Genomic DNA, 25,361 nt, shown 5'->3' on the forward strand with positions numbered 1-25,361 from the left:
ATCGTAAAATAGGATCTACATTTACTATTTTCACAAGTGCAACCAAACAACATTGTTTTAAGGCTAAGTGACTAAATATCCGTACAACCATAACAGTACAATCGTGACCCATAATCCGTACAATCATTATAGTATAATTAAGTAGCTCATGCATTTACATCATATCCTCGCGAAATTTAAGGACATTATATATATTTTTTTCTAAAAAGAATAATCTATAAGTGTTTTTTTAGTTACAAAATTTTAAACAGCCTTAATAAGGTAATGTAATTTTGTCAGGAGTTCGTACTTCTTCACATAATGGACAATGGAAAATCATATTTTCATCTTCAATGACATTACAAAAGGACACTTTGCCTCAATATTCTGAATATCATACAGACCTTTTCTCAACATTATGTATGTCTATATAGTTTAACAAACGCTTCTGAGTAGCAATCATGCCTTTCTAAATTTACTGTTTTTAATACAGTGTAAATACATAACTGTACATTATAACCATGATTGGAAAATATAACGACTTTCTACCAGAAAGTTCTGAATGCCAATTTTGCTCAGCACAGTCAGTAAGTCTCTGTTTCAGCTATTCAACCATATGTCTGTGTTTCCAACCCTACGAGAACCCATTCATGGCCCAAACCAAAACAATGTATGACATGGGATGCCCAATTTGGGCGTTTACGGTCGCATAGCTGTCTAAAATCTTTTAATAACATTGATAGGGGTATCTGTAAGTAGGCACTGATACTAATCGTAACCATAAACGGACGTCCTCTACATTTACCATAGACTACAACAACAGGGCATGGTTACAACAAAATGGCCCATGCACAATTATTTTATTTTCCATTCTTTAAATCTCCATATTAAAATGGCCTATGCACAATAGCTACCTTTTACATTCTTTAAACCTCCATATCAAAATGACCTATGTACAGTTATTATCTTTTCTTTAAACCTCCATAGTAAAATGGCCTATGTTCAATTATTATCTTTTCCATTCTCTAAACCTCCATAGTAAAATGGCCTATGTACAATTATTATCTTTTCCATTCTTTAAACCTTCATAGTAAAATGGCCTATGTACAATTATTATCTTTTCCATTCTTTAAACCTCCATAGTAAAATAGCCTATGTACAATTATTATCTTTTCCATTCTTTAAACCTCCATAGTAAAATGGCCTATGTACAATTATTATCTTTTCCATTCTTTAAACCTCCATATCAAAATGACCTATGTACAAGTATTATCTTTTTCATTCTTTAAACCCCCATAATATAATGACCTATGTTCAGTTGGTATCTTTTCAATTCTTTAAACCCCCATATAATAATGACCTATGCACAATTGTTACCTTTTCCTTTCATAAATCTCCATATCAAAATTACCTATGTTCAATTATTATATTTTCCATTCATTTAAACCTCCATAGTAAAATGGCCTATGTACAATTATTATCTTTTCCATTCTTTAAACCTCCAAAGTAAAGTGGCGTATGTACAATTATTATCTTTTTCATTCTTTAAACCTCCATTATATAATGACCTATGTTCAAATGGTATCTTTTCCATTCATTAAAACCATCATATTAAAATAATCTATGTACAATTATTATCTGTTCCATTCAGTTTTGTTACAATACAAAGTCAGATACTTTAAATGCAGGCATATCATATTTACAAGTGATCTTATTAGGCTTTTGCAACTTGTTCAGCAAGCACTGTACAAGCTTTGCTGCTTATGAATTTGGGTGTACTTATAAATCCCAGGTATTTGTATGAGCTAACAACTTGAACTACACTGTTATTATAAGTCCACTTTTGTTCAAATTTAAACAAGTCTCCGTCATGTGTATGTAGTTACCCGGTTAATTGATACTCCTCCTTTCGTGTAACGGTACAATAATAGCACTGGTCCAGAAATATGGAAACTGACCTTTATATACTGTCTGTGTAAAGAATAGGGTAAGATATGGTGCAATTGTATCCCTAATATCTTCAGGAATTCAGATGGAGGCCATCTCCCGGTGATGTTTACCACATCAAAAATCACCAATATATTTCTACATACATATACACATAGCAACATCCTCCAATAGAAAATCAACATATGAACACGTGTTGCATGTTTCTTCATTGTGTACTATGATAGTATTATCAATATAGTTATCAAACAGTATACCTCTGATTTTTTTGATACCCTGTTACACGTACCAAATCTTAATCAATCATTTGTAAAACTTACTTGAGTAATTGAAATGTCAATGCTTTCTTTTTCCTTTTACACAAATTCTTAAATGTACATATATGTGTGTGTGTGTGTGTGTGTGTGTGTGTGTGTGTGTGTGTGTGTGTGTGTGTGTGTGTGTGTGTGTGTATCGTTTGTGGCATGTTGAAATTCACTGAGACAGCACTCTGGTGGTGCTCTCTTTCACTTGCAGTCCTTCCTAATTATACATCTACCACAAAACTAATGTTTCACGGCTTTACCAATATCGTTGTATACATATCCCGTGAAATTAATCCTCGAGTTGTTTTCAAGTGAGTATGCAAACGTGTTGTTAACACATGACACGGGGTTAATCACGAATCGACATGACCAGTCTAAGGTCACACAATAACCCAATATTTAGATATAAATGCTCATGTACCACCGGTGGTGATATCTCTGAGAAATAACCTGCATCTGAATCTATTACTTGATGTTTACCCAGATCAACTAATTGTACCAATCAATTCAAATAAAACTTGGAAACTTGAAACACATACGTGGTCACTCTTCAATATATCAAAAATCCCGCTGTCGGAGTCCATACATAGTAAGCTCTGCGCAGCGCTGTCTGTGCATACTAATATCACAGCGCATCTTAAAATGCGCTGTGTGGAGAAATGGATATGGTCGGTTGGTTTGATTGGTGGGTTACAATTTTAATAAACAAGTTGTTCATCCATAAATTCTTATCCTTACTTAGTACACCAACTTCTAAATGCCCACAAATGAAATTAAAACATGGTCGTGGTTGTTACACACGTGTATTGACCAATAAACCAATCACTCTCACAGTACATGTATTATTTTACACCCGGAGAGGATGTACACACAATTAAATTTATAATAGGCATGGTCACGAACGATATAAGGATTGACTGATTTCTTTAAAGAAACAAATTTATCTACATTTGGATGAACACCGTTTTAGGTATGTTTTTTCTCAAGTTATTATATTTAGTATATACCAATAAAAAGTGATATTAATCCTCCACTGAATTTGAATTACATTGCGTACACAATATCTTATTTCTTTGTATATTATTGTGCCATCCTAGTTCAATCATTAATATATGTGACCTACATCTAAATTGTGACAGTGATGTTCTAAACGTTCTCAGGTTCACATCTATAAAACAGCTGAAAGTAGATAATAATGATTCGTTTAGTAGTGTATAGTAGCAACATTTGCTAAATAAATTAACAATAGAAGTCCACTGTAGGATACATATCAACAATGGTTTGTCTTAGTGACATTGAATATATTCTTGATTTATTGATACACAATGATTGCCCCATACATAACCGTAACCACATTCTCAGAGTGGGTTCTTCACGTGATAAGCCCAGCTTTTAGATCCATGAGTTTCATACAACATCATACTGTAACATTTGTGTGGTAATCGGTAACATGGCATTTTAAGTATTTTCAGCTAGTATTATATAACGGTAATATATCGTGAAACATAGAACGGTAAGCGCCCACACTCTCCATGTCGCACTTTAACAATTGACGAGCATTTCATGTGCCTACAAATCTTTCACATGCATAAAGGTGAGTTGATTCAATTACTTTAGATTCACATTGCCCCCATACATTATAGACAATTAAAAGAAAGGTATATTGCACTCTCCCCGATGCCACTTATTACACTATAGAGACAGTCTTTGCCGAGTTTACTTCGACAACACATTTTAGAAAACAATGAGTAAATAAATAGTATATACATGTCATTTTTCAGAGTTTAATAGACTCGTCATATATATAGCCTCTGGTCGGACTCGAACCGACGTCAGCCAGGACAACCAATCAGAGGCCTTTTATCTGAGTCTAGATGAACTATCACAGATATATTTGAGAATATGTGTCAATCATTATCAATCATTCTTGCATTATGAAAAGCACACGGTGGTACAAATCATATCTTTCATGTTATTCACAATAATATATCTAGTCCCATTACAAAATATGAATTTTATGATTTCAATTCAATGAAAACAAAATGAGTCGGAATGTTTATAATCATATATCTTTCTAATTAACGCCGTTTCCGTCTCAAATTTCATATCATACACAATGTAACCTGCTCGTTCTTATTTGCGTAAATCGCTATTTTCTACCCTTGATAAACTACCGAGAGAAAGGGTTGGTCAAAGATGCGTACCTTACACTTAAACAATTTCACATAGTGTCCATTGTGTTAAAGAAAACCCGTGAAGATCCGGGGTAGAATAGGTCTTCAGCAACCCCTGCTTGCCGTAAAAGTCGACTATGATTGTCGTAAGAGGCGACTAACGAGGTCGGGTGGTCAGGGTCTGGATTGATTGTATATATAACCTTGTTGAATAGTCGGATTTTTGTTGCATAAACAATTAACAACTGAAGGACAAGACAAAAAACGTCACCAAAATCCCAAATATAACAAATATAATACAACATATTTGTATTTATCTCTAGGATAAAATTGTTGTAATATTCCTACATTCTGAATCCCTTCACCAACTTTCTTATAGCATAATACATAACAAATTAGTTGATACCACGAAGATCACACAATTACAACTGCTTGGTTGATAGAACCGCGATCTATATAGATAACATGGCCTCTATATAAGAACCCTGTTTCTGTCTCGATCTTGACATTGTATACAGCTCCATATGTGGAACTGTTATATTGTCTGTTTGTACTTGGGGTAATCAGTAACAGTTCCGTTCATATACAACATATACCTTGTAGTAGCTGGCAAAGCGTGTTGTGAATGATTTAACCGAAACTTGTGGAAAGCAAATTTGCCAGAGCCTAGTCTACCTTTAATTCCTTTTGTAAACTGCATATAAAAAACAATTATTTAGTTACTGCAGTGTTCTAACCCACGCGATATATCTTTGTATCTAACGGCATTTAGGAATTAAACAAATGGACCAATTACAATATTTCTTGTGAAAATATTTCTGCCGGTACTGACATGAATACTAAGTTCATCCTTCTTCACTGGAAGTTAGGGAATATTGTACAACACATCTCAAACATGCTGTCAATATTTTTATGCCTCAAATTATAGATTAAAATAAACGCATCTATTTATTGTTGAGCGAACAGTGTCACCTATTCATTTTAATGTTACCTATTCATTGATAAATACACTATCATTGTTACACGTTTTGTCCAACAATTTACCTTGTCATCATATATTGAAGAATCTGGCTTCTAAAACACTTTCTGTGTGGTACAGGAAGAGAAAACATAAGTGTTTTTTAATGCATTCTTGTGAATGCAATATAGCTATACCCTTAGATAGTAATGTTTGGGTGTGTTTAAGTAGTGCAAGCATTCAAATGTATCTCTCATCAAAGACTCATTTACAATCAGCTACTTCAAAGTGTTTCTTCATGGCAAACTGGGAGGCCATAGGCCCATAGTTCAACGTATTTACAAGGTATGCGCGTTTCTTGCATGATGTATGTACAATGCAATATTTTCTAATAATGTAATATTTTCGGTTGACATAAGTATGCAAAACAAACTGATATTTGAGATAAGATGTAAACTTCTTTGGAATATACTTGTTTATGAATTGAAGATAGAGTTTACACACAAGCATAACATGATACTCATTTTCTGCAACATTAAGGTTACAAGATGTACAGATATTGTTAGACTTTTGAAATAAGCTGCATGATGATGCCCCTCCACAAGATAGACGTTAGCAAGCATACTTAAGGAATACATAGGCTCGGGTTTACTGGCCACCATAGAAAGTTTAAATTCAGTAATTTAGAAAACCTATTTTGTTTATTAATTCAGAAGTAAAATATTTACACAGATCATTGCTTTTACTAATTTACCTTGTGAAATCTATTTCGGCAGATATTTGAAAGTGATTAGCTTCTGGTGTGGTATTTTTAATTAATTGATGCCACAAATAACAAAGTCTAAAGATAGGCTGGGTATGGGAACCAGACGGTGGAATGAAAAGGTCTTAAAAGGGTCGATGTCTACGTGGACGAAATATGTGCCAACGTCACTGCATGCCCTTGTGGAACACGTGCATTTTCGTTCATGCTTAAGTTTTAGGTAGACGTTGTTACCCATCCCTAGGGTCTAGAAGTGTACCTCCATGTTTTGAAATTTGAAATCCTAAAAACATCGTCCACAATGTATCAGATTACAATCATTAAAGATGTATGACTGAGAATGCAACATCCTAAATTAACATAGTTTCAGAATGGATCATTTCTCTGGTCCTTTGTGCCATTAAGAATTCAATGTCATGGACCATATATTCATCGGTATTTGAATTTAAAGAACGTTGCCATTTCATTCATCAACGCCCAATATATACATAGAGAGATAAAAACAAATACTTCCCGCGTATTCCAGTACAAGCTGCTGCTACAGAAATGCAGGCCAGGTACAAGGCTTGAACGCTCTCATCATACACACAATTTGCTCCGAGATCCTAATCGAATATCCGGAGTTGCTACACTGAAATATTTCCTCCTTTTGAATGTCGTATCCTGCTTGCCAGTAGATCACTCTGACACTCCCGCGCGATGGGTCCGGGTCAGCGATTACATAGGCCACAAGGAGCATGATGCGTGCGCGCTATTTGGTAGAGTATTTCAACCACACTCATCTGAAGTGTCTTCATACAACTGATACTTGAATGGGGTCATTCTTTGCAACTTAGCAACACCCGGCCTGCACTAATCTGATTCACCCTTACATTCTTGCCTCGCTCTGATAACACTTCCGACTGAAACAAGGCGTGATAGCAGACGACATTTCCTACTCCTCGGTGAACAGTTGACACTGATTCTTTCTCTCTCTCTCTCTCTCTCTCTCGCTCTCTCTCTCTCTCTCGCTCTCTCTCTCTCTCTCTCTCGCTCTCTCTCTCTCTCTCGCTCGCTCTCTCTCTCTCTCGCTCTCTCGCTCGATCGCTCTCCCCCCCTCTCTCTCTCTCTCTCGCTCTCTCGTGGTGCTTACCACGTGTTATTGAATATATTTTCATTGAACTCTTTGGAATGTCCCCTGGAGGAAATAATGGTTCTATCGTAACAGTTTACTTTAACTCTCTCTCTCTAAAAACCATACTCATTCACTCGCAATGTTTATCCAATAACGTTATGCAAGTACGTGTACTTGTATATTTGTACAAGACAAAAAACATACATTACAAGCAAGTCGATCGTCAAAAAGGATATTTACGGACAATAGATATGGAAGTTACACTGTAACATCACATACTACTCAAAACAAGTCAAATAACACCCGCAATTATAAGACTGTGTTTTGCAATACAATCAATCATGACTGAATAACCATAGTCTTGTGAAACGATACAGCGACAACACGAGACGAGAAAGCGACAAAGCGAGACGAAAAAGCGATATATAGAGGTTATCACGCTTGCGTGTTTGGGGATAGTTAATATCCTGTATTAGGAATAAACACTTTGTATTTAGCTCGCCAAGGTGCTCGCCAAGGCTCGCTAAATACAATGTTTATTCCGAATACAGGATATTTACCATCGCCAAACACACTCGCGTGATAACCTGTATTTTTCGCTTTCTCGTCTCGTGTTATCGCTGTATCGTTTTCTTGGAGGCGAGGAAAGGATGTCCCCTCTCGACCACCATACTTGAAGGAAAGAACTTTCTGATCGGGATATGAAGGAAACTGTTCAAACATGAAGCAAGGAAAGTGTGACTATATTGAGGCTTGTGACATTTTCCATGCAAATGCGTCATATTCGCTGTGCAGAATTGACTATGTGGAGCTGTGCAGAACTGCGTCTGTTGGGGACGCCGGGAACCTGTGACCAGGGGTTCGAATGAATTTTCTAGGTTTGTCAGCACCATACCCGTGCTCGTGAGTTTCACCGAAGTGGTAAACGTCTGAGACCTACATCACTCGGGGCTCTCCTTTAAGCTGACACGCCGTGACATAGCTGGGATACTGTTCAAAGCGGCGTTAAACACATCTCACTCACTCTTTAATTACTGTTGAGATCGTTAATATACAATAAATTGGACATGACTTCGAAAATGATTCGGTATTTCGGACATGTGTTTATCGGAACCCCTAGCAACTGGACCGTCCTGAATTACGGCGTTTCCTTGTACCCAGTACCACGACTGACTGATGTCATTCCTGGTTGGTGTGAATTGTTTGTTTTAAGCTGAATGGCGATCTGGAAAAATAACAGTGAGGTGAAATGGTTTAACGCCGCCTTCAGGGTTACTGTACTTACTCTGAGCCAACCAGGCAAGGAAACATCAAGTACCTTCTTTTAACGTCCTTTAGTATGACGCGGACGGGGGTTTTGAGTAATAAATCTTAGAGTTGTAAGTTACCTAAATGGACGACGTACACATATTCTGGCTTATTATTTTATTATGTGTGGTGGATATTCAAACATTCAAGAAAAATATTATTGCACATTTATAGCTACGTACATGTATATAAATATGTGTGCGTGCGTGTGCTTATAGTGCCAGTCAACTGAGCCACCATGTTGACGTTTTAACATGAATTTCCCACTCAGACACAGAAGACTAACTCCGACACGGTCAGACCTTGATTCCATCCCTTTAATGCCGAGCAACAGACAGGGAAAGATCAAGTACCAACTGTAAACATCTAGGATAAAGCGGCAGGGGATCGAAACACCGACCTTACTTTCTCCAGGCAGACGCTCTCAATCCACACCACGGAGGCGCTGGGATGAGATTGTACATGGTGGTGGTTGGATATATAACGGTGATTATCGCATTCATTCGTTCAGGGACAATCCCTGTGACGACTCTAAAACGCCACATATCTTGTAGCTGCTATTCTTGCGTAACAAGCCCTGTGCGCGGGCACGCACGCACGCACGTACGAACAAACAAACACACATACACTCGCGCGCGTGCATTTCGCCATGTAAGTGCAATAATCTTGAACGTAACGGTAAACCCTATTTCACCTCACATAACAAACTCCTCGTGCGTACACCGGAACAAGATATATATAACAAATAGTGTTTTTATCTGTATGCAATCGTATATACTGTATTAATTATGTATACAAGCGGCACACATGTAGCCAGATTGGATGTCCGCCGTCGACACATGTCGCCGACAGTCGGCATAACTTGCACGTATCGATCCATCATTTGAGGTAGATTCGGGTTATTCCAACGACGATAGATCTGTAACAACGCGAAGGAACAGCCAAAGAAGCACTACCATTCCCAGCACAAGGTAGGTGGAAAGCTGAAAACGAGTTTCTGAATCTTGTATATTAACAAATGACATAGCATGCATGCATTTCCATCAATGAGATAATGTTTTAACCTTCATATTAAAGGTAGGTAAAATACTGTATGCATTTCCATCAATGAGATAATGTTTAAATCGTTCATATTAAAGGTAGGGAATATACTGTAATGCATTTCCATCAATGAGATAATGTTTTAATTTTCATATTAAAGGTAGGTGAAATACAGTATGCGTTTCCATCAATGAGATAATGTTTAAATTTTCATATTAAAGGTAGGCAAAATACTGTAATGCATTTCCATCAATGAGATAATGTTTTAATTTTCATATTAAAGGTAGGTGAAATACAGTATGCGTTTCCATCAATGAGATAATGTTTAAATTTTCATATTAAAGGTAGGCAAAATACTGTAATGCATTTCCATCAATGAGATGTGGTTTTAATTTTCATATTAAAGGTAGGTGAAATACAGTATGCGTTTCCATCAATGAGATAATGTTTAAATCGTTCATATTAAAGGTGGGTGAAATACTATGAAATTACATCAAAAAGATACTTGTTTGAACGTTATATTAAAGGTAGGCAAAATTCTATGCATTTGCAACAATTAGTAAAGGTTTAACCTTTTATATTAAGAGTAAGTAAAATACTATATATTGCAGTGTTTTACAGTTAACATCAACAGCAGCACACACGTTATATTTTCACACTGAAAACGAAACGCAAAGAGCATCGCTATTGCATTCAAGTACGAGTTGAATTGTAAGATCGATTTGGCCAGAAAATATGTTTGTATATTTAATAGTAAAAATGACTCCTTGATGATGTAATATTTTCGCAAATTTGTAAATATAAGGGGCGGGGGAGAGGGCGGGCAACGAATAGCGACGTTCAACTGGAACGTAAGGTCATGTTCAATAGTTAGATGCGTAAGATCATGTTCAATAGTTAGATGCGTAAGGTCATGTTCAATAGTTAGATGCGTAAGCAGACTTGAAGTTCCTAATTCTATCTTAAAATAGTACGTAGAATTAGGAACTTCAAGTCTGCTTACGCATCTAACTATTGAACATGACCTTACGCATCTAACTATTGAACATGATATTACGCATCTAACTATTGAACATGACCTTACGCATCTAACTATTGAACATGACCATATATTTCTGAAATAAAATCATCCGTTTGGAGAAGGAGTGTAAATGGTTTACTTCTCATACAGGTTGATTAAGCACCATCAATTTACAAATAACCGCTGACATGTTCCCACCAGTTTTGGTTTACGCATCAAACTACAAAAATAAAGTGCGTAATTAATTTTCCACATAGATTCAGTTGTCCTGTTATAGTACGCAAATTCGTTAAAATGGGTCTGCGGTGCATGCATAAAGGCCGCACTATTTGAAAGGGGTGGTGAGTGTGGTGTGTAATCCATTCATTCATCCATACGAAATACCAGATGGGACACTGGGACAATGAAGTATCGGTATTGAAGGTAGACAGCAGAATGTTTGCAAAAACAATACTTCCATATGCTTTCAAAGATAGACAATTGATTAAATCTATTCTGATTCAAGGGAATGTGAGTGTGTGTGAGTGTGAGTGTGAGTGTGAGTGTGAGTGTGAGTGTGTGTGTGTGTGTGTGTGTGTGTGTTCTTTAACGCCTCGGTCAGCACCATTCCAGCTACTCCAGTATTCAAGCTACATGACGTCCTGTTAATATCCGAGCCTGGACCAAACAATCCAGTGATTGAAAGATAGTATGAGTGAGTGAGTGAGTGAAGTCACAGAAAATAAGATATACTCTCTATTACGCGATGGGCGAAAACTTCGAGATGTTACTCTGTGTGAAATGAAGAGAAAACGGGCCTTGGTTAGAGCCTCTGGTGTTGTCATAGCAAGTCTGGCTAGTGCTCAACAAAAGGAAGAAATCATAAAGGAGAAGAGTGAGTGAGTGAGTTGGGTTTAACGCTGCTTTTAGCAGTATTCAAGTTTTATCGCGGCGTGTCAGCTTAATCTGGGATGGTAGCCCGAAGTAATGCAGGTCTCGGACGTTTACCACTTCGGTGAAACCCACGAGCACGGGTATGGTGCTGACAAACCTGGAAACAAAATCGGAGCGAACTGGGACTCGAACCCACACTCATAGGTTTCTGGCGTGCCCAAGGGACGCAACTTTGCACCGAGAATCGCGGCGCCTTGGACGACTGGGCCACCCGTGCCCCCTGATAGATAGTATGAACAAGGATTCGTGCGTACATTGACACGCCATCAACCGAGTCACCGAGCTTGACCACCCGATACATTAAGTCGCCCCTTACGACTAGCGTAGGTTGCTAATTTGACAAGGGACCAAACCCTTGAAGATACAGGTTAGAATAGGTCTTAAGCAACCCATGCTTGTCGAAAGAGGCGACTAACGGGATCGGGTGGTCATGCTCGCTGTCATCGTATCCCAATTGCGTAGATCGATGCTCATGATATCAATCACTGAATTGTCTGGCCAAGACTCGATTATTTACAGACCGCCGTCATACAGCTGTAACATTGCTGAGTGCGGCGTTAAACAACAAACGAAAAAAATGCTAGGGGCCAATCCCAGCCCGGAATTCCCACGGGTTTTCTGCGGATTACTGTATGCCTAGATACTGACACCAGATTACATGCCATGTCTTACTACAGCCGTTCAAGGTATACATTAAACACAGATATATTTAGAAAAGCATAGTTTTAGTAAATACTGGGTAAAATGTCTCAGGAGTTACAAGAAAAAACTATTGTTCCCGAAGCCCAAGACAACATATGTTGTTAGTAACAAAAAGAGGTTTGGCCTACGAAATAGTCAATGTGACCGAACAATATTGTGGCTGTAAATAATTCAAGACCACTACCCCAACCCCCAACCCCAGTCCATGGACCCATCACCACGGTAGAATAGCGGTCAGTAACAAGAGAGCTAGAAGCATCGACAGACTTGAACTCGACTGCTATCGTAACGGTTATGGACCGGGAACGCCAAATGTGAATGTCAGATAGTCCCGGGAAAGCCGAACTCATTCGAAGGATGCTGCTGTTGGTACCGCGAGCGCCAAATCGATGAATGCGGTGAACCGTGAATGCATGCCGTTTTATGATATATAAAGGAAAAAGCTTGGCTGTACGGACATGCTTGGGGAGAGCTCTATGGCTTTGGGTCTTGATTGGCGTGGTCAGTCATTATAAGTTGCAACAGTATTCCAGTTATATCACGGCGTGTCAGCTTAATGTGGGAGGAAAGCCCCAAGTGATGCAGGTCTCAGACGTTTACCACTTCGGTGAAACCGACGAGCACGGGTATAGTGCTGACAAACCTAGAAACATACTCGGGGCGAACCGGGATTCGAACCCACAATCATAGGTTTCTGGCGTGTTCAACTCTGCACAGCGAATCGCGGTGCCTTGGATGTCTGGGCCACCCAAGCGCCTGAAGGAGAAGAAACATCTACGTTCACTGAAGAAATATGAACGGGTGTGTATTGAGAGTCACATCTCGATTGATCGTCGGAAACAGAAACTGGAAAAGATTCCGAGAACTCTGTGACCAGAAACGGATTCATAACAAAGAGAAGATCTCAGCAAAACTCATCTCGGGATGAGGAACCACGGCTTGGAGTAGGGAACGTTAGGGGATGGTCCCACTTGAGGAGAATAATAATTCTCTCAGGACAAAAGTTATTAAATATGTAGATTGTGATTTATTTTGACATTTACCTATCAGTGTTAATTTAGTCCTGGCCTTCAGTTGTCCATAACTATCAGCGCTAATTACTGTAAAGTGTTGGCATCCATTGCCTATTGCTAATCACCTATCAGCGCCAATTATCTGTTGGCTTCCCTTGTTAAGTTTCCAGCTTTTGTTATCTTATTAGAAATATTCTTCTTGTTCTTACATGAAGAAGAAGAAGAAAATTATTTTATTACAGTGCCACCTGGTGTTTAAAGACAATAAAACACATTACACGTATACATACGTATGATATATAAAAACATCAGCCGACCCATGAAGGTTCTATGAGGCACTTAAAATCATTAAATTATCCATTATATAAATTGGCAAGAATAATACACGAACATAATCGAAAGCACACACACACACACACACACACACACACACGCACGCACGCACGCACGCACACACACACACACGCACACGCACACACACACACACATAAATAATATTACACACATTTCATTTTCAATCACACATGGCAGTTCACCACATCCACTCAATATCACGTGCGCATACATCACATACAAACACTGCCCACATACTCATCCATCAATCACAAAAACATACACATTATATACATCACTGCCCGGCACGTTGTCGCCGGAGAAACATTGACGCCACTGTTGCGGCCAGAGGTTTACACAAGCTGACACACTGCATAAGGAAGCGAAGTTGATCACAAGGGTGGAAACTCAGAAACTGTGAATTGGCAATGCAGGCTTTCCTCCATAGGTCGTAGCGGATATCAGAGAAGAGGGTACAGTTGATCAGGAAATGGGTCTCGTCTTCAACTTGATGTTCATCACAGAACTGACATGTACATATAGATGCTCTCTGCCTCATGTCATGCATTCATCTGATGACGGAGTAAGCATATACTCCGAAACGTTGTGTTCCTCATAACAAAGAAGTTGACATCCTTAAATGCTCTTCCTTAAACAGAATGAACTTCTATCTCTACATGAGAGTAACAATACAAGAGTCTTTTGGAAATATGTTGGACGTCTTGGTATGGCTGATGACAGAAACTCTCACATCCCCATGGAAGTAATTGTTGACGAGGGTAATATAATCTCCGATGTTGATGATCTGAACTGTACGTAGCTTATTACCGTTAGGTTTGTCACAATCATTCCATAATTCCAGAGTCAACATATCAACGTCAGTCAAGTTGCATTGCATTGTTCTAAAAGTTTTAAAAAATTCTTCTCCCATGACTATGGTTGATTTTTCCCATTCTTGTGTATAATGTGGGCGATCCTGTCTGCTGTCATATGGTCTAATCTCGTACGCATTTTGCAAACTTCTGTTCGTGGAATAGCTGTGCAGAAGAACCAGCCCATGTCTCCTCTTGGAGTTATGTTGGATGCATTTCGTCAAGCTCCACGACAATACCTGCACGCTTAATTCTGGATCGACTGGACTTGTCTGTACACGTTGACACCCCAGACACGTGATCCATAAAACAGCACGGGTTCCACTAGAGATCCTTTTCCCGATGCAAGGGAGATAACTGACTATAAAAGTGGAAACTGGACTTTTACAGTCAGTTAACTCCCTTGCCTCGGGAAGTAGTCAAGAGATCTATACAGCTTGGTATATATACATCATGCGACATGCCTCCAGTGCGACAGTCGATTTATAGTGCTTGCTCACTGAGATACCATGACGCAGTTTAACATGAATGATCCACTCAGACACAGTATTCTGACGAGCCGACCAGTCCTTGTTTTAGCCCCTTATTGCCGAGCGTCAGACAGGGTAACAACAAGTACCATTTTTTTTTGTATTACGCGGCCGGGCGATCGATCTCCGGACCTTCCGCTCTCCGGGCGGACGCTCTACCACTAGACCACGGAGGCGGTCCACCGCAGGTAAAGTGGTAGCTTGATATATTAGTAGAATCGGTGCGGAAATGGATAACCTTAGTTTTATCAATATTGATTTTTAAACCCAATTTTGTACCCCATACGTCAATGCAGTCCAGCATTCTCTGTAATTATATTTCGTCTTAAGAGCGATGTCGTCAGCTTATGTAGCAGAGACAGCATTGTATTACTTATTACTGTTCCACATTATATTGTTGATTATGGTGTTCAAAGAGTAGATGTAATCGATACAGTGTCGGTCGGCACGAAAACCGTTTTGTTCCTCTGTAAGTTTAAATCCATCCATGATTGGACTCTCACATTCAATATATCTGCGTAGAATGTACATAGTAATCTAGCGGGTCCCTTGGGTCGCTATCCTCCTTAGGGTAGGGTTTGATGATTCACTCGTCTTATAATCTCACTCAGCAATATTCCAGCTATATGACGGCGGTCTGTAAATAATCTAGCCTGGACCCAGACAATCCAGTGATTCACATCACGCAATTGGGATCGATGACATGCATCAACCAAGTCAGCGAGTCTGACCACCCGATCCCGATAGTCGCCTTTTACGGCAAGCATGGGTTTCTGAAGACCTATTCTATCCCGAATTGTCACGGGTCACAGCGGCAACTGTGAGTGTGAGGACATTAAGTTGTGTTTAAGGTTCCAATTAACGTTTATGTACAAGCCCACGCAGTATTAAATCCTGGTTTTAGAAAATCCACACACCTAAATGTTATTTTGGTACAAGTAAAACCAGGATCGCTACAATACTGAATTCTGATCTACACAAGTACGTATATGTTGAGTTGTGCATGACACATTAGACCTACTTTGTAAGTAATAGCAACATGCATGTGTAACGTACACCCATGTTAATGTTTTACCTACTGACTAAAACACTATGGGAACTCGGGCTAGACCCGATTCCTCGTCGTAAGAGGCGATAAAATTGGATCGTTGTTTCGGTTTTCAGACACGGTTATGTACAGGCTGTCGTGGTGTAGTGGGGGTGTTCCTGACTGTGACGATTATTTACAGGTCGTGGTGATATAGTTGGGGTATTGCTGACTGTGGCGATTATTAACAGGCCGTGGTCTTTGACGATTATTTACAGGCCATGGTGGTGTAGTTGGGGTATTGCTGACTGCGACGATTATTTACAGGTCGTGGTGATATAGTTGGGGTATTGCTGACTGCGACGATTATTTACAGGTCGTAGTGATATAGTTGGGGTATTGCTGACTGCGACGATAATTTACAGGTCGAGGTGGAAAATTGGGGGTATTGCTGACTGTGACGATTATTAATAGTTGAGGTTTTGCTGACTGTGACGATTATTTACAGGCCGTGGTGATATAGTGGGGGTATTGCTGACTGTGACGATTATTTACAGGCCGTGGTGATATAGTGGGTGTATTGCTGACTCTGGCGATTATTTACAGGCCGTGGTGATATAGTGGGTGTATTACTGACTGGGACGATTATTTACAGGCCGTGGTGGTATAGTGGGTGTATTGTTGACTGTGACGATTATTTACCGGCCGTGGTATTAAAGTGGGGGTATTACTGACTGTGACGATTATTTACAGGCCGTGGTGATATAGTTGGTGTATTACTGACTGTGACGATTATTTACAGGCCGTGGTGATATAGTGGGTGTATTACTGACTGTGACGATTATTTACAGGCCGTGGTGATATAGTTTGGGTATTGCTGACTGCGACGATTATTTACAGGCCGTGGTGATATAGTTAGTGTATTACTGACTGTGACGATTATTTACAGGCCGTGGTGATATAGTGGGGGTATTGCTGACTGTGACGATTATTTACAGGCCGTGGTGATATAGTGGGTGTATTGCTGACTGTGGCGATTATTTACAGGCCGTGGTGATATAGTGGGTGTATTACTGACTGGGACGATTATTTACAGGCCGTGGTGGTATAGTGGGTGTATTGTTGACTGTGACGATTATTTACCGGCCGTGGTATTATAGTGGGGGTATTACTGACTGTGACGATTATTTACAGGCCGTGGTGGTATAGTTGGTGTATTACTGACTGTGACGATTATTTACAGGCCGTGGTGATATAATGGGTGTATTACTGACTGTGACGATTATTTACAGGCCGTGGTGATATAGTTTGGGTATTGCTGACTGCGACGATTATTTACAGGCCGTGGTGATATAGTTAGTGTATTACTGACTGTGACGATTATTTACAGGCCGTGGTGATATAGTGGGTGTATTACTGACTGCGACGATTATTTACAGGTCGTGGTGGAAAATTGGGGGTATTGCTGACTGTGACGATTATTTACAGGCCGTGGTGATATAGTGGGTGTATTACTGACTGTGACGATTATTTACAGGCCGTGGTGATATAGTGGGTGTATTACTGACTGTGGCGATAATTTACAGGCCGTGGTGGTATAGTGGGTGTATTGCTGACTGTGACGATAATTTACAGGCCGTGGTGATATTGTGGGGGGTATTGCTGACTGTAACGATTATTTACAGGCCGTGGTGGTATAGTGGGTGTATTGCTGACTGTGGCGATAATTTACAGGCCGTGGTGGTATAGTGGGTGTATTGCTGACTGTGACGATAATTTACAGGCCGTGGTGGTATAGTGGGTGTATTGCTGACTGTGACGATTATTTACAGGTCGTGGTGATACGGTGGGGGTATTGCTGACTGTGACGATTATTTACAGGTCGTGGTGATACGGTGGGTGTATTGCTGACTGTGACGATTATTTACAGGTCGTGGTGATATTGTGGGGGGTATTGCTGACTGTGACAATTATTTACAGGCCGTGGTGGTGTAGTTGGGGTATTGCTGACGATTATTTTCAGGCTGTGGTGATATTTTCGGGGTATTGCTGACTGTGACGATTATTTACAGGCCATGGTGATATTGTGGGGGGTATTGCTGACTGTGGCGATTATTGTCTGTGCTATTATCCAGCTAGCTTCCAAATGTCTATAGGTATTCCTTTTGTTATAACCTATCGGTGCTAATTACGCCCTGCAGCTGCCTCCCGTTTGCCCATTGTCCATTACCAATCAGGGATAATTTAAGTCCTTGTTTCCAGCTGTCCATTGCTATCACCTATCAGCGCCAATTAACTGTTGGCTTCCCTTGTTAGGTTTCCACCTTTGTTATCTGATTACTTTTGTTGTTCTTACATATATATGTTCTCTGCTTCATAGCATTTATTCACCAGATGGAGTGAGTGAGTATGGTTTTACGCCGCTTTTAGCAATATTCAAGCAATATCACGGCGGAGGACGCCAGAAATGGGCTTCGAACATTGTAACCATGTCGGGAATCGAACCCGGGTCTTCGGCGTGACGAGCGAACGCTTTAACCACTAGGCTATCCTACCGCCCCCTCACCAGATGGAGTACGTATATACAGAGTACACACGGGGCCACAAACTGAGTTCGCTATATCCGTTATTTCGTTATAAGCGTGTTCGTTATATCCATCAATATTATATAAAATATACAGCAATTGACCGGAACCAAACGAACAGTTCGTAATATCCGTCAGTTCTTTATAAGCGTGTTCGTTATAAACGTAGATATCTGAAAAACATACTACTCAGAATAAAGAAGCTGAGATCCATAAACTCTCTTCCTTATGCGTATCACTTCTTAAGTTCTGTCGGAAATGCTAGAAAACTGCTTTTCTGGCTTCATTTCATAAATGTAAGTCATAGGACTATAAAAAGAGCATATATCAAAATAACGCAAATCCCCCTAATCTCGCCTATCCTACCTGACACTGTGATTACCCTTAAAATGTACTTTTACAGGTAAAATGATGATCAACTTAGAAAATATTCGTCTGTTGTCATGCATGTATGAAAAGGCCTTTTACCTGAGGTAATTACCTAACACCTGTCCCGAGGTGATGACCTCACAAAGTCCCGTGCATTCTCACAGGTGCAAATGTCACCGAGTTGGGGTGGTCTCAAAATATTGACATGTGCGATGTTGGGGTAGCAATAAAGGATATGTACTGCATTAGTATTTGCTTGGAAACATGATGGAATAATTAAGAGCTATGAAGCGGGATGAGTATTAGAAGGATGCGGTTTTGAAATCCAGAAGTATTTGTTGTTCTACAGATAGTTTCTTGAGGTAGCAGTTATCTGTACTTTTGAATGTGGGTGAGTGAATATGGTTTTACGCCGCTTTTAGCAATATTCCAGCAATATCACGACGGGGGACACCAAAAATTGGAATCAAACCCGGGTTTTCGGCGTGACGAGCGAACGCTTTAACCACTAGGCTACCCGACCGCCCCTTTGATTGTTGTGTTATGTCTTGCCACGAACCCTTTACGAAGATGGGCACAACAGGGTTGAGCTCACAATGTCTGACTGGCGTACGTAAGACAACCTGACCGTGTTGTGCCGCGAGCACATAAGTCCTGTACTTTACAGGGTTCTTATTCAGCCGAATTTTCTCCATGAGTTGAACTTTCGTCTCATATGGTCTGAAGTCGACAATGTCATATATTCCTGTATGGTCGCCTTCAGACTACTCATGGTTTTGGCGACAGTATCTGATTCCCGGACGTTATATTAACTGGCGTTATCTATGACAATGACACTGACGTTGTTTAAAATGGGCAATAGCTGAAGTTCCAACCAGTCTATGAACACATCACCTCCTATAATTTCCTTATGAAAATCACCAGTTTTCTTTTTCGCCTCGAATACTAGCACACATCCATCAATAAGCCCCATATTAAGGGTTGCAGCGTGCAAAACAGTGACACGATTACCTTTACCTGATGGTCTATGGGTGCTTTGTGTCCATCTGCCGATAGCCACATGTAGTCAGTGGAATGATTCATCAAGGTAAATTATCTAGACGCCCTGACTCTGATAGTAATGAATGGTTCGGAGATAATGTCACCTCATAGACAGGATAGAATATTTTCCCCTAAAAGTGCTCTGTCATCGCCACGCGCAGTGTATCGAAATCCCATCTCATGGAGAGCAATAGTTACTGCAGTTAACATTAATTGCATATTTAATTCCTCCCAAATTCTACAACAAGTCAGGGTTACCTTCTGCTCATAAAGCTTGTACCCTGCACGCCTTATCACCCTGTATCAAAGCTGTCTAATATCCTTTACGTCCTAGTTTTGTTGTTGAGACCACCCCTATCCCTGTTTTGTTTTATTTATCATACCGTAGACTTGATGGTATGAATTGAAAGATGTACATCTAGAATTTTCTCAAAATGATTTTTGTGTGTGGATTAGATGTTTTATGAAGACTACATTATTATCGTTATAACGGAGTCACGTGCGCATATTTCTATAGTCCGTTTCAGACTGCCATCATTGGAATAAATGTAAACTTCCTTTTTTCGTTCGAATTGTCTCCTGTAAACTTGCCGATAGGACTCCTTGTGACTGAAATACTTCAAACCATAGGTAGGTCGATGGGTAGTTACTCGATATTTCAATAACAACAGTCTGTGAAACATTATATCCTTTTTTAAGAGGCAAAAAGCAATTCAAAGACTTGATGCTAAAGTTGGCTCTGCATGAAGTGTGTATTTGTCTGGGGACAAGCATTTTATAACCAAAGTCACCAAACAATGAAATGCACGTGCGAACGGCGCAGGCAACATATTTCACGTGCATCACGGAGGGGAAACTCACAGTTAAGCAGGGAGTTCTTGTATTGCCTTTTAAAATACGGTTATCGGAAAAAGTTGGTGAATGAGGTTCAATGAAGATTCTCCATCGTTTACATAGGTTTGTTACCTCGTGCTCAATACCAATACATACTTTCCTCGAGTTTTTTTTGCAGGTTCATTTTCAGAACGTAGTTGGGTCAAATTCGACAGTGATTTAAAGCGAACAGTGCACTCATCATATGCATGTGCACTTATATCATGATAAAACAAATCTACACTTTAAAACTGTCATGCGAGAGACCGTTCCCGTGTTACGGCAAGTAGTGTCGCCGGCGACAATATATGCCGAGGTTCACTGCACATATTGTCGGCATTCATCAGAGCAAAAAAAAAGAACAAAAACTTGAAGATGACGATGTTGTTGATGATCATCATCATTACCTTATAGAAAACATGTTTGACTTGATATTTATCCCCCAACTACGGTGGCCCATAAGGGACACGGAATCTGTTTTTCAATATTATGATATTTCACTTCACTTCACTTTCACTTGTTATCGTAACCTTTTGCAAACTAACACGATTTGTCATACGAATATGTGATAAATCATGTATAAAGAAGATATTGAATCGCTGAAAAGTGAAGCGAAAATGTCAAAAACTAAAATGAAAATGTCAAAAACAAAAATGAAAAGGTCAAAAACTAAAATGAAAATGTCCAAAACAAAAACGAAAAGGTCGAAAACAAAAGCGAAAATGTCAAACCTAAAATGAAAATACAGAAAACTATTTCCACCGCGGTGATGATATTTCCACCGCGATGATAATAATTCCACCTTTTCGTTTTTGTTTTTGACATTTTCATTTTAGCAAAATATTGAAAAACAGACTCCATGTCCCTTATGGGCCACCGTACCCAACGACGGGGGGTTATATAGTTGTCAGTATGTCAGACTGTCTGTCCGTCCGTAATCTTTAATTTCCCCGAGCGTATCTCGAACACTACACAATCTAGCTTCACGAACATCCATGAACTTATTCATCCCATTGATCACTATGATGCTTGTTGATATTTAGAGGTTTTCCAAAGTTGTATGTTGGACAGCGATAATATATTTCCGTAATATATATGCAGTAACAAACCGTCCCTAACCTTAAGCCTTTGTAATAGCGTTAAAGAGTGGGTGAAGTATCAAAGAAAATCGCCATGCGTTGCGTTGCTTTAAAAAACGCAATGTAATGCTTTCGGTATGCGTGCACAAGTGCGTGCTTTAGGTTGAGTTTAACACCGTTTTGAAAATTTCAGTTATACCACGGAGTGGCAGCTTTACGTAGGAGGAAAGTTCGAATTGAAGGTCGGAGGGATTGGGGGAGAAAGAAGGGGGACAGGGGCGTTTCTGCATGATAGCTGCTGTCACTGAGTCTATATTTTATATATTATCATCGAACATTAAATGAAAACATGGTTACAATGTTCAAACTGATTTATTGATATCACTGAATATATATGAATTTGTGATTTACAAAATATCATTTGGTTATATTTATAAATCATTTATAAGACAGCCAAAAAAAAACATTCTGAGATGTAACTATGTCGAATTCTTGAGATCAATACATCATTGTTGATTTATGAAAACGTATTACCGTATTCGACGTAATAAGCACCCAGCGCGCTCTCACAATTAGAAATAGGGGGGCTCTTATTAGAATATAATTTTGGTGAGATAAAAAACAGAGTTGAAAGATTGTAAATTTTGTGGTTTATGCTGACAGCCTGAAATGATATAAAAGAAGAATCTGTGCGTATTATACACTTTAGATATATTTTCGAGAATTTAATTGCCCATAATTACTAGAATACAATATCTTGTGTACATTGATCAATCGGAAAGGGTGCTAGTTGTGATAGTTCACAAGCCAATATATATGCAAATATCGCCGTGGGCGCTTATTATGCCAAATACGGTAACCACTTCCAGACAATAAAGTGAAAGAAGCGGCCCATAAATAACCTTTAACCAAACTTCTATAGATTCGTTCTGCTCTTCCAGTGGCCCCATACGTGTAACATATATGGTAGTTCTACTATACTGCTACAACCTTCAGGTAATAATCCATCGCAGCTTTAAAGAATTAGAGGTAACTCTATATAACGTAAAGGGAAAATGCCCGCGTCGGTATACACACCTCATGGCGTGTTATCGGAATACTGCTTATCTTGCCTTCTGTGACAACTGTACGTACATCGCATTTCCCAACTGTGTCAAAGTGTTAACCCCACAGTCCTAGATAACTGAATAGGTCACTACAACGACACATGTGAGCATTCTATTAGCGTTAATTGGAATATACACCAGTATTGTTGGTGGCAATGTATTATGGGAATTTAAGTCTACGGTATCAGCGCAGACATTGATGACACTCGGTGTATGGAAATAATTCCCGTGTGTGGAAACGTGCTAAAATCTAGGAAACCGGAGTGTCTTAGGGGCTCAGCAACGAGGTACGTAACAATTCTGTACTCTACTGTATATGGTGATCTATAAAAGGTCATAAAGGATATTGATCAGATCAGTTCCAATATCACTGAATAAAGTCCTAAATGGCGAGCTGCCCATTGCGACATGCTTGTCAGTGATATGAGGTTTTATACCCATATGTTAAACAACACTAACACTCCTGCATCATACAATAATAAGGATAATTCGTCAGCCAATATATACCACGCACACCAGCTAACCCAGGAGGCCGTCCCCGACCACGCACACCAGCTAACCCAGGATGCCGTCCCCGACCACGCACACCAACTAACCCAGGAGGCTGTCCCCGACCACGCACACCAACTAACCCAGGAGGCTGTCCCCGACCACGCACACCAGCTAACCCAGGAGGCTGTCCCCGACCACGCACACCAGCTAACCCAGGAGGCCGTCCCCGACCACGCACACCAGCTAACCCAGGAGGCCGTCCCCTACCACGCACACCAACTAACCCAGGAGGCCGTCCCCGACCACGCACACCAGCTAACCCAGGAGGCCGTCCCCGACCACACGCCATGATAGCCAAATTCATGTATACATCTGAGAGAGACGCAATGAAAAGGACAGGGAGGAATTGGAGAGATAAGCCCTACAGTTTCCAGGAGCAGTTCCCGGAGGAGGTAAACTCCTATAGGCGGGAGGTACTCATGCCACTGCTCAAGACGGCTGGGTCACAGAACAAAAGGGCAGTCATCAGTGTTGACAAACTCTATATCAACAATAATCTTCAGAAAGTAGCCCCTCCCCCATATAGGGCCCTACATACCCGTGTGAACCAGTCACAGGGACCCCTTTAGAGATGCGAGGGTGGACAGGAGTCTACATTAGATGTAGGTAGAACAGAAGCACCAACATTGTTTACTGAGGAAAATGTAACTAGTAAAGCAAGAGAGTCTAAATATGACGTGTAGTATAACCTGCAACAGGACTGATGTTGATGAACATCTAGAGTCTACCACAGGTAGTAACACCAAATATACTCAGTTAAACATACCATGTCATTCCCCAGTAAACACAGATGTTGTTCATATTGTTTCTGATATCCCCATCACTGATATCCCCATCACTGATATCCCCATCACTGATAAGTCTAAGGATGCTGAAGGAAACATGTCCTGTAATACCAATACAAACACGCATCCTGTGGATGTTGTAAATATATATGTTGCTGTCACAGAGAGGACTCACTATGATGCTGAGGTAAATGGATTGTGTACGCTAAGTGTAAACACAGTTGCTGATTAAAACACTCAACGTGTTCTTTTATCCCATCAACTGTAAGGTTATGGAACACTATTCCTGCAGCAGGTAGAAATTGTACATCTACATCCCAATTCAAGACATACATACAAAAAGAGCAAGTTATTGCACCTCCATATTTTTTCCTATGGTGTTAGAAAGTTGAATATTTATCATACTCGATTAAGATACATGAAAAGCCAGTTAAATTATGATTTATACAGAATAGAGGTAAAATGTGATCCAATATGTCAATGTGGTAATCCATGTGAAAACGCATATCATTATTTGTTAAAGTGTCCATTGTATGTCCACCAAAGAAAAACTATGTTAATAATAATTCGGGACATTTTACAGAACGCCGTGAACAAAAATGTTAAATTAGATTAAATTTGATGTTAAACGGAAATGAATGTTTGTCCATTATCGAAAATCAACACATCTTTAAAGCAGTGCAACTGTTTATAAGTGATACAAAGAGATTTGGGTAACACTTTGATATACATATACTAGTCTCTCTCTTTTGTACATTTCTTGTTATCTTTACACTCATCTTCTTTTCTGTTTTCCTTGTATATGATTTACTGTACAAGCTTTGTAAATACCATGGAGAGGGAGTCCTAAGTTGGATAACTTGTACCCAATCCATTTCAATCTGAATAAAATATGTTTAAATCAACACAGATGCTGATGTTTCTGAATATTATGCTTGTATCACAGGGTAG

General features: G+C 39.7%; 1 protein-coding gene across 2 annotated transcripts in view; it reads left to right on the forward strand.

Moving 5' to 3' along the window:
• Window positions 1-9,356: 9,356 nt before the first annotated feature.
• Window positions 9,357-25,361, forward strand: part of LOC124132360 (probable 4-coumarate--CoA ligase 1) — a 36,363-nt gene continuing 20,358 nt past the window's right edge. Inside the window, exon 1 of one of the 2 annotated variants that reach the window (XM_048403242.1) lies at window positions 9,357-9,519. The gene's annotated coding sequence lies outside the window, so the exon portion shown is untranslated. Of the gene's footprint in view, window positions 9,520-23,158; window positions 23,361-25,361 lie in introns of those variants that run through there. The other variant, XM_048403241.1, reaches the window with a different exon arrangement.

The sequence above is a fragment of the Haliotis rufescens genome, unplaced genomic scaffold (assembly GCF_023055435.1).
Source record: "Haliotis rufescens isolate VD_foot unplaced genomic scaffold, xgHalRufe1.0.p SCAF_3, whole genome shotgun sequence".
Classification (NCBI taxonomy): domain Eukaryota; kingdom Metazoa; phylum Mollusca; class Gastropoda; order Lepetellida; family Haliotidae; genus Haliotis; species Haliotis rufescens.